Source organism: Oryctolagus cuniculus, chromosome 5, assembly GCF_051225735.1.
Source record: "Oryctolagus cuniculus isolate XC-2025 breed Fujian yellow rabbit chromosome 5, ASM5122573v1, whole genome shotgun sequence".
Classification (NCBI taxonomy): Eukaryota; Metazoa; Chordata; class Mammalia; order Lagomorpha; family Leporidae; genus Oryctolagus; species Oryctolagus cuniculus.
In genome coordinates, this window is record NC_142871.1 from 114,933,228 (window position 1) to 114,945,052 (window position 11,825).

Below are 11,825 nucleotides of genomic sequence, written 5' to 3' on the forward strand. Positions count from 1 at the left end.
ACCCTATTCTTCAATTTTGTATGTATCTCTTTTAGAGCTTTGCCACCTCATGATTTTTTAAACAGTCTGGTTATTTTATTTTAGAAGCATGTCTTATGAATAACACAAATATTTAAATATACATGAACATATATTTCTCTATCAATAGAAAAATTTAAAAGTATCCATGATAGCTCACATATCGACCCAACTTCCACTGTGAAAAAGATAAGAACTTGACAACAGTAACTTTATATTTTGTAATAGACTGTTACCATTAACATATTTTTAAGAATAAAAAATATCCTTGGAAAAATTTTTAGAAGGTGAAGAAAAGAACTAATGTTGTTTTATGGTAATGATTTTAGAACTAATGAGGATGCATTATACATTGGGAATTGTTGGAGAGTGTAGCAATTCTTGCTAGGGAGCCATTGTCATAGCTTAATGAATAGATAATGGCCTTATCCACGTGAGCAATGACAAATTGAATAAGAGGCCAGAGGAGATGGAAATGGGAGACTGACCAAGGTGAAGGTGGATTTCTATCTTGAGTAACTGCAGAATGGTAATAGCACTAATTATCACAGAAGTAAAAGAGAAATAGAGTGTTTGTTCATATATTGATTTAATGTGCCTCAGGAAATAGAACTCTATCTTAGGGTTTCAAATGTACCTGTATCTCAGCCCTTAGACCCCAATATTCATGAATGTTCAAGTTCCCTATCTTAAATGGTGAAGAACTGAAGAACTGACATATAATCTATATACATACATACATATATATACACACACATATATATATATACATATATTTATCTTCCCCAATACTTTACTTTTTGTTTTTAAAAAGATTTATTTATTTATTTGAAAGCCAGAATTACAGAGGGGCAGATGCAGTATTAGAGAGAGAGAGAGAGATTGCTCTTCCATCTGCTGGTTTAACTGCTGGTTCACTCCCTGAATGGCCACAACGGCCGAAGCTGGGCTGACCCACAGGTCTCCCACATGGGTACAGGGGCCCAAGAACATAAGTCATCCTCTGCAGCTTTACCAGGCCAATAACAGGGAGCTAGATAGGAAGTGATGACACCAGGACTGGAACGGTGCCCATATGAGATGCCAGCACTGCTTTACCTGCTATGCCACAGAACCAGCCCCCTCCCCTATACTTTAAATCAGATTAGTTATAATATCTAAGACAATGTAAGTGCTATGTAAATAGTTGCTATACTATATTGTTTAGGGAATAAAGATAAGGGGGTGGGAGGAGTCCGTATATATTCAGTACAGATGCAAATTTTCTGTCTAGATGTTTTCAATCCACATTTAATGAATCCTCAGATGTGAAACCCATGGCTACGGAAGGCCAGCTGTAGAGGCTAGCAAAGCAGCAAGACATTCTCAAGGTTACATTTTGCTCTGATCCTGCCTGGACTTAGTCTATGGATTCAGTAACTAGACTTTTGCCCAATTGATCCTGGTACCTAGTAACCATCAGGGATCAAGTTCCCCTTGAATTTTTCTTCAAGTCCAGTGACAAAGACGCTACTTCTAATCATACAGTCTATTGAAAGTTTATGCCAACTTTTAATCCTTGCTGTGGCATGAATGTTTGTGTCTGCACCCAAATTCATCTATTGAAATCCAAACCCCAAAGGTGATGGTATCAAGTGGTTATGATTTTAGGTGATGAGTGGTCATAAAGTAGAGGCCTCCGGAGAGGCCTGGGGGAGCTTGTCTGCTCCTCATGCCATGTGAGGATACAGTGATGAATTGCCATTTAAGAACCAGGAAAAGGGCCCTCATTCATCCTGAATCTGCCAGTAGCTTGATCTTGGACTCTTCAGTCTCCAGAAAGAGAAGAAATTAATTTTTGTTGCATGTAAGTCACAGTGGTATTTTACTATAGATGCCCACATAAATTAAGACAATCCCCTTAATCCTAACTTCTCATTTTATGGATCATTCACTATCTCCTACCCGATAGCAGTTAAGATTCTTAGATGCAAGCATCAAAAGGTAATTTCAGGGTCCCACACTGTGTCGTAGCAGGCCAGCATTCCATATGGGCACTGGTTCAAGTCCTGTCTGCTTTGCTTCTAATCCAGCTCTCTCCTATGCCCTGGGAAAGCAGTAGAAGATGGCCCAAGTCTTTGGGTCCCTGTACCTGTGGGAGACCTGGACAAAGCTCCTGGCTCCTGGCTTCCGATCGGCACAACTCCAGCCACTGCAGCCAACTGGGGATTGAACCAGCAGATGGAAGATTTCTCTCTCTCTCTCTCTCTCTCTCTCTGCCTCTCCTTCTCTCTCTGTGTAACTCTGACTTTCAAATAAATAAATAAATAAATAATCTTTTTGAAAAAAGAGTAATTACCATACAAGTAAAGAATAGGGATTTTTACAAACTAACATGCTGAAATACCAATACAAACTACAATGAATAAATAGGGAAGCTAGAAAAACAGTCTTGGCAGAGAGTCAGACCACAAGAAATGCTGGTCAATGAGAACTACAATCAAGATAGAAGAAAGCCTTGGTTAGAAACCAGCTTTCTGTTCTCACTAGCCTGATGCTGCACATCACTATGGCCACTAAAGCAGAGACTTTAACCATCACTCCAGCCAGGATGCTGGAGTGCTACTACTACTATAATGGATACTACTACTCACTGTAGTGGATAATATGTATAGGGACCAGCATTATTGCCTTTGGGTTTGAACTTCCTGACAGGAGTGTTCTGTTCAGTGAGCCCAGGTCATCTATTCATGCCTTTGATGTCAGGTACAAAAATAGAAATGATCACCCCTCCTTGGCTTCCTTAATGAAGGGAAGTCACTGTTTCTCACTAAATTAGTCAATAAATACTTGATGAATGTATACTGTGTGTCAGTTCTAGGCACTGGGATACAGTAATGAATAAAACATGTAAAAATCCCTATTCTTGTATGGTACTAGTGCAAGAACATGTTTGGCGTGCATTTGCCTGAAGCTTGTTTATCAGTCCACAATGAATCCAGGTTAGCAAAGATCCCAACTCTAGACAAGCGATAGATTGATTTTCTGAAGTCTGTATTTTCTTAAGAATTTAGACCAGCTGCAGAGTTTGAGATATTAATACCATATAAATCCTAAAACTTTGGAAAATCTGAAAGGCAGTTAAGCCCCCCCCTCCCCCACTTAATTTCTCAGATCTTCATTTTCAACAAGCTTAGCTCCGTTGACTCCTTATTTCATGCTTCTGCTTAAATTGTGTGATATGACTGAATTTTGAACCAGTCAGCAGTATTCTTCTTGAATCTTTGATAACTTTTTATTCTAATTTCACATACATTGGCACATCTTCAAATATTCTAGAAACAACTGCTACTATACATTTGGGTTCAAATCTAGGGTTTCCTGTGGGAGAAACTCCCACCTTCAGACATCTCTCACCTGGTCTTCCAGTTGGAAAGAAAAACGCAATTGGTTTGTTAATCAATTCAGAGCACTCAGTATCTTTTACACACATACAAAAATAAGGCTTTGTGTTTGTTAGTTTCTTTCTTTTTTTTTTTTTTTTTTTTTTTTTTGGACAGGCAGAATGGACAGCGAGAGAGAGACAGAGAGAAAGGTCTTCCTTCCTTTTCCGTTGGCTCACCCCCCAGTGGCTGCTGCAGCTGGTGCACTACAGCCAGCTTGTGTTTGTTTCTAATCCTAGCACCTTGAAACACAAAACTGGGAAGCTGAAGGACATGACCCTGAAATCCATAATTTGCAATGAAGCATCCCATGGAAGCAATATAATGACTGGGACTAAAGACTAATTACATCTTAGTAATAACACACCAGGTACCTAAGAATTAAGTGGCTTCTAGAATATGAACTCAAGCTGTATGAATATCTCTTCTATATGGGAGAAAACATTCCAACTTCAAACAAACAACTCAATTTACAAATGAATTTCAGGAAGGCAGTCTTTTGCCATTCTTCATTTCAAGACTGCCTTTACAAAGGGCCTTATGTGACTACCAAACCTTCAAAAGAAGAAAATGAATGTTTTCCAGTTCTGATGTTCAAATGACATCAGAGACTCAAACTGACTAAGCTATGTGGTGGAAGAAAATTTCAGTCTCCTAGGAAACCTGCATGAACCAGAGTGGTCATCCGTTTTCATGCTGAAGAAATATCCACACACTTCAGATTTTCTCCTGTGGTAAAACATTATTCAGAAAACCTTAGCAGCCAACTAAAAAATTAAGATATAATGTTAAGATAATTAATTCATTTAATAACAAATTTGGAGCATCAGCTAAAGGTTAAGCACTATTCTGATTGGGTGTATAACATTAAGAAAACTGACCAAGCCCTTGCTTTCTGGAGCTGACAATCTTACGGGAGAACAGTTATAAGAGGAAAGATAAAATATCTGGATAATAATGTCATTCACTTTTCAAGAGCCAAGAGCCATAAGTTAGAGGTACCATGTTGGGTATGGCAGAGTGGGTGACACTGGGGCAGAGACTTCTGAAATGATTAAGGAAGCCAGGGAGCAAGCCAAGTAGGTATCCAAGGGGCACAGTGAGAATAGGACATGTGAAACCTCCAGGGTAGGTGGGTTATGTGGTTTGACACCTTTAAGGTATTGAAATCCCACTGGTGAAGCACCAGCAGAGGGCATGAGCAAGAGGGAGGCAAAAGTCACACCTAGAGAGATAAACAGGACCTTAGCTTTCGAGGCTATGTGCTATTCAATGAGATTTTGGATTTTTTAAATTTATTGTTTAATTTTTAGAGATTTATTTATTTATTTGAAAGGCAGAATAACAAAAAGAGAGAGAGTGAGAGGGAGGGAGACAGAGAGAGATCTTCCAACCACTGATTCACTCCTCAAATGGCCACAATGGACGGGGCTGTACTGGGCTAAAGCCAGGAGTCAGGAACTTCTGGGTTTCCCATGTAGATCCAGGGGCCCGAGCTTTGGACCATCCTCCACTGCTTTCTCAGGCACATTAGCAGGGAGCTGGATTGGAAGTGGAGCAACCAGATCATGAACTGGAATTCATATGGGATGCCAACACTGCAGGTGATAATTTTACTTGCCATGCAACAGCACTGCTGGACCCTTGGGTATTTGAATTCAAGTGAGATGCAAAATGAAATGTAGGAGTTTCAACTGACTTTATTTTAAAAGGAATCCATCCAGCACCTTAGTGTGAGGAGATCAAAGGTAGCTTCAGATACAAGCAGATGCCCTTAGAATAATGTTATTAATCACTAACTTGTTATTACTGTTTCTGCTTATTTAACCAGTTGATATTCTATTTTATACATGTTTGGCCTGTAGGATTTTAAATCTTATATGACATTCTACTGATGCTAATAACAAAATGAATTTATCCTTCAAACAGCCAATTTTGTAATTATGATATACCCTCCAAGAATTCTTTTCTTCAAACTCTATTTCTGTTGTGATTTGGAATAAGTGTAGCAGGAAAAAAAATAAAAAAACTGCTAATGTGAAAGTTTTGTCTCTGAATATTATGTTTCTTAAAATCCTGATGACAACAAAGAGCAGTTTCTTTGTATTTAACTGAGTAAAAGAGAATTTTAAAATATTGATGTTTTATGGTCTGAGGGTGAAAGAATAATACATCAAAATGAAATTCATCACCATGTTCCTAAATTTGTAATTATGAAGTTTATGAAGCTTGTATCTGTTAATTGGAATAGTTTTGCATACATTCCTATGAACTTCTAAGGATACAGTTTAAAAATATTCCATGGGACCCCAAATCCCCTTAAGCTGAGTGGTAAATAAAAATACCATCTTAAGTGTTAAAGTGATCATATGATAGGATTAAGAGTCTGGTAATCATAATAGATATAATTAAAAAAGAGTAAATGTTCCAACATGGGAAATATTCCACACAGCAGACTCATATAATGACAATTGCTTTAAATAGCACTCTGACCTCAGAATCAGTCCTTAAGGTCTTCTGGTCTGGCTGACTAGCCCAGGAGAGCATTGCAGGCATGGAAAACCAATACACTGTGACAAAAAATGTCCTACATGAAGGACCTCAGTGGGTGAGACCCCAGTGGATGGAAGTGGTCATCAAAGAAGAAGGTACTTTTCTCTGAAGGGAGGAGAGAACTTCTACTTTGCTTATGGCCTTATTTAAATACTGATGGGGTTTGTGGATTCAAAAGTCTTCCATAGCATAGGCAGCTCATGTTTAGGGCCTCAGGTGATCACCGATGTTATATGTAAGTGTTAATTGTTCAATTAACAAGAGGAGTCACTGTGCACTAACTTCCCATGCAGGACTCTGTCCTCAGAGTTGTATTATAGTTATGTCTAAATGCTCCCAAAGGATGTATCATTCTTGGGTGCTTCATTAAAGTGAATTAAATTTCTAAAAAAAAATGCCTTTGAACAGCCCTTGTCTTGACTGTTGAGAAATAGTTTTTTTTATTATTATTATTATTTTTGGTTTAGTGGAGAATGGGACTAAGAATGGGAGAGAGAGAAGGATGGGAGAGTGGGTGAGAGAGCAGGTATGGCAGGAAGAATCACTATACTCTCAAAGTTGTACTTATGAATTGCATGAAGTCTGTATTCCTTAAATAAAAGGTTTCATTTGGGGGGAAATAAATTAAAAATAACTAAAAAATAAAATAAGATTCACTTTATAAAACTGTGGCCAAATGAGATGGGTATCCATATCTTTCCTGTGTGGGGCTACCCTTAGTCTATTCATCAGACAGTCTGACTGGGACTCTGCCAGCTCTGTTCCCAGAATAGAGCATAGGAACTAGGCCTATGCCTATTAGCCCTTATTCTGCTGGCCCCAGTGATTAGCTCAGCGGAGGTCACATGAGCCTTGTCATGGTAATTAAAGCAGCCTCAGGGGTTATTTAAAGCTAAGAGACAAGGTGTTTTCTCTTTCCACTGAACATGTGGGTGTGAGTTTGTATGACAATTTGACAGAGCCTCTTTGAGGGGAACTAAAGAAGTAAAACCAAAAAACAGGCCTTTGCATTATTATTTGAAACATTGCTTTAAGCTACACTTAAAACAAGACTTTTCCCCAATTACTAACTTTATATGAGCCACAGAAGTCTTTTTGTTTAAGCTATATTAGGCTAAGTTTTCTGTCACTAGGAAATATGTTCATGGATATATATTAAGTTAAGGTAATCTTTAAATGTATGCAAATGATAAGCTTCATACATAATACTAGATAGTAGAATTCTGTTTTCCCAAATATTAGACAACATATCTTCTCTCCTAGTGAATGCATAAACATATATCAAGCTGTATTCATATACAGAAAAAAAAATGTGAGGAGCTTAGAGACCTGAGAATAAGGATGAAGTTTTAGGATGTGAATCAGACACAGAGGTAGAATGAGACTGATGTGAGCTTGAGAGGATAGAGCAAAGAGGAAAAATGTAACTGAAAAGTTAAGCAGAAAGTCCAAAATAAGCACCAAGTCACAAGGCCAGCTAGAATTTCCTAATACAAACAAGGAACAAAAGACCAATTAAGCCCAAACCAATTCTAGAACTAGGTTTGAAACTGGTCTGAGAAAGTCTAGACTTGATGGAGGTGCCTCAGGACTTCAGGATTAGCTGAGCTGCGGTTTGTAGGTCACCTTTGGAGGCAGCATAAATGGAAAGGAATTACTGAAGATTGAACAAACAAGAATATACCTGACAAAATTAAATATTCAGTTATGTATCCAGGCCAAGTGAAATATTCAAAATTCAGTAGACATTCTAATCCCCAAGGCAACATGACTTTGAAAAGAGGAATATCTTCATGTGGAAAAAAGCTCCCTATTGATGAAATAGTAATTCCCTATGACCTGCAATTGAATCACTGAAAGCAATCAAAGCAGAAGATGAAAGTCAAGTTTCTCTGCTTCTTTCCCACTCATCAACTCTCATCCTAGCATAGAAATGCTTGGTATTGACTACTGTACAATAAAAAAATAAAAGACATCACCCAAACCTACTATAATGTGAGAAAAGGAAAGAAGTCAGTACATTATTGCTACATAAAGAGAACTTTGAAGTCCACTTGCCCCACAGCTCCAGGTCAAAGCTAGATTCAGAGAAAATTGTGAGATGAAAGCCCTTAGCCAAGTCATCCTCAAAGTGCTTCCATGGACCAGCAGCATCAGCATCACGGAGAATCTTGCTAGGCAGAGCCATTGAATAAGAATCTCAGGGAGGGGACCCAGCCTTCGATATTTTTACAAGTCTCTCAGAGAATTCTGATTTACACTAGGGTGTGTAATCCACTGCCTTAGTGAGCCTCCACATAGCTAAAATCATCTAAGCACATTCTCTGGTAACTCAAACATAACCACAGATTGCTTACCACATAGAGGGGATAGTAGTAGCCCCAAACCACAATACAATGGTGTCTTGGATTTTTTTTTTTTTAGTTTCCTAGATCCAGTGACTTACCATAATACAGATACAGCTACACTGTAGTCTCATTGGAGCAAGGCAAGTAAAAATAAGTAAGTGAGTAATATAAGAGTGATACAAATTTCATAAAATTGTGCTTGCATAGCATCCTATTTACATATTAGAACTGTCCATACATAGAGAATAGCCAATAATATAAAGTATCTATAAGGATAACACCTCATTATGCCAGGACAACTCTATAATAGATAATCTGCCCAAAAATGCCTCCACAATTTTGAATTCATCCAATATCATACAGGAGTCCACAATGCATTTTATCTATCTATCTATTTATTTTTAAAGATTTATTTATTTACTTGAAAGTTAGAGTTACACAGAGAGAGAAGGAAAGGCAGACAGAGAGAGAGGGAGACAGAGAGAGAGAGAGAGAGAGAGGGAGGGAGGGAGAGAGAGAGAGGTCTTCCATCCATTGGTTCATTCCCCAGATGGCTGTAATGGCTGGAGCTACACCCTTCTGAAGGCAGGAGCCAGAAGCTTTCTCCAGCTTTTCTCCCATGTGAGTCCAAGGACTTGGGCCATCTTCCACTTCTTTCCTCGGCCATAGCAGAGAGCTGGATCAGAAGTGGAGTAGCTGAGACTCAAACTGGTGCCCATATGGTATGCTAGCACTGGAGGCTATGGCTTTACCCACTACACCACAATGCCAGTCCCTATGCATCTTTATTTATTGAAATGTTTCTACCCAGTTCCTTCTTTCAATTTTAAAATCCATCAAAATGCACTCATGAAAAAGAAAATGGTTCAGGCTGAAAGAGAGAAAAATGTCCTCCAATTATAACAAATGTCCTCAAGCAAAAGAAACATTAACAAATGAAAAAGTGAAAAATAAAAAAAGATGAATGGGATTCTAGGGAAGAAATAATCTTCAAGGAAGAGCTCAGAAAAGCTAAAATTAAGTTTCTTCCTGTGTATATTTTATTTTCTTGAAAAATCAGTGTTACTGACAGCCAGCCACAAAAACATTTGGCAATGTGTGGTTGATACATAACTGTTTTGTATAAAGACTCAAATGTGCATCTGTTAAAATTCTTATTTATTTTTAATTTTAGGCAAAAACATATATTTGAAACATATGTTAGAGACTTAAACTATAAACTGAAACTAGTTGTGCTAAAAATCAGAGTATTCCAATACATTTTGATTAATCTCCGAGCTGATCAACAGAAATAAACCCCTTTTCCAGCATCCATAGCAAGCAATCCTCAATCCTATAGTTGAATAATTATAGGGGAAAGAGGCAGTTGAGCATTTTTTAATAAGTCTAATAGCCTGAAAATTTTGTTTTAACAGTAGCTGACTTGGTGTATCATGTTATCAACAATACACCCTTTATTAGGCACCTCTCAAAGTTTGACCATAAGTGGACTTTCCTATAATATACAGATAGTATTAAAAATAGGATCTTGTCCTTCTCCAAACCCGGGAAGTTCTCTGCTAGTATCTCACTAAAAAGGCCTTCTAATCCTTTCGCTCTCTCCATGCCTTCAGGAACTTCCATAACTCGAATGTTGTTTTTTTTAATAGTATCCTGTAGATTCCCAACAATACTTTTTAGATTTCTAATTTCCTCTTCTTTACTTTGGTTTGACTGTATACTTTCCTGTGTTCTGTCTTCTAAGTCCTATATTCTCTCTTCTGCTTCACTGACCCTGTTTTTAAGGCTCTCTAAAGTGTTTTTCATTTGATCTATTGTGTTCTTCATTTCATTTTGATTTCTCTTCCCTATCACACTTTCCTGTTCTACTAGTTTCTGTGTTTCATTTTGATTCCTCCTTAAGATTTCATTTTCATGAGTGAGATTTTCTATTCTGTCCAATAAGGATTTATGTAGCTCAAGCATTTGTTTTTGAAAACTTCTAAATGTTATTATAAATTTTTTGAAATCTGTATCTTGCATTTCTTCCATCTCATCATCTTTATAATCTTGGCTTGGGGTGTCTTGTTCATTTGGGGGCATCATAATGTCTCCCTTGTTCTTGTTTCCTCTGTTTCTGTGTTTGTTGCTTGGCATTGTGGAGATATTCTTTGGATTCTTCTTCCCTCGCTATGGTGTTTTTTTCTTGTTATACTATGACTGTATTAAGTGGACTGTCTGCTTTTGATGGAGCCTTAGAGGCTTGAGATGGGTGTGGCCTGAGAGCTCTGTTTGGTTCCTCAGGGTTAAGGGTGTGCCAAAGGTGACACTCCCAGGTTAGGCATGGTAAATCTCTCACTCTTCCTTCCTTCCTTCCTTCCTTCCTTCCTTCCTTCCTTTCTTTCTTTCTTTCTTTCTTGATTCAGAAGAGAAGTAATTCTGCACAGCTGAGTGGAATTGAAGGTAGTTAGCAGGCAAATGATAAACCCACAGGAGCCAGAGATCAGAAGCTCTTTCCCAAGGACCACACAGGGAATCTGTTCTGCCCTCAGTGTGGGCTCAAATTCTTCTGTAGTCTCCCACTGGGTTGCCAAGGTTACCGAATTGTAGTGTCTCTGGAGAGCACTCACGTTAATTCCATGAGTTCTCTCACCCACCATCTCTTTTTTCACAGTCTCAGTTCATTAGCACCACACATTCACTAGGTCCTAATCTCTTGTTATTTCACCCCCCACCCCCACCCCAGAGTCAGGTTTTTCTGCTAGGCTGAGGGCAGGTGCAGTCCTGAGGTCGTGCTGCAAAGCTCTCATTTGTGAATGAAGGTAAAATAAAGAACTTTCATAGCAAACAGAAATTGAAAGACTTTATGGCCACTCCTCTGGCCCTGCAAAAGATGCTTAAAGATGTGTTGCACACAGAAACACAGAAACACGGTCATCAATATGAAAGAAGGTAAAGGAAGGAAACCTCACAGCAAAAGATCACAGGAAGTTCAAAGCATATATTAGAAAATATCTCTGGCAAATGGCAGGGCAAAGTTACTACTTGTCAATAGTCACATTGAATGTTAATGGCCTCAACTGTCCAGTTAAAAGACAGATTGGCTGCTTGGTATAAGGAACATAACCCCATCTATTTGCTGCTTACAAGAAACACATCTTTGCAACAAAGATGCATGTAGATTGAAAGAGAAAGGCTGGAAAAAGATATACCAAGCTAATAGAATTGAAAAAAGAACAGGTGTAGCCATCTTAATATCAGACAAAATAAACTTTAACACAAAAACTGTTAAGAGAGACAAAGAGGGGCTCTATATAGGGATCAATTCAACAGGAAGATATAATGATTATCAATGTATATGCACCTAATTACAGGACACCAGTTTATTTAAAAGATTTATTAAATGACTTAAAGGGATACTTAGACCCAATACAATAGTACTGGGGAACTTCAATACTCCACCCTCAGAAATAGACAATCAACTGGACAGTAGATCAACAAGGAT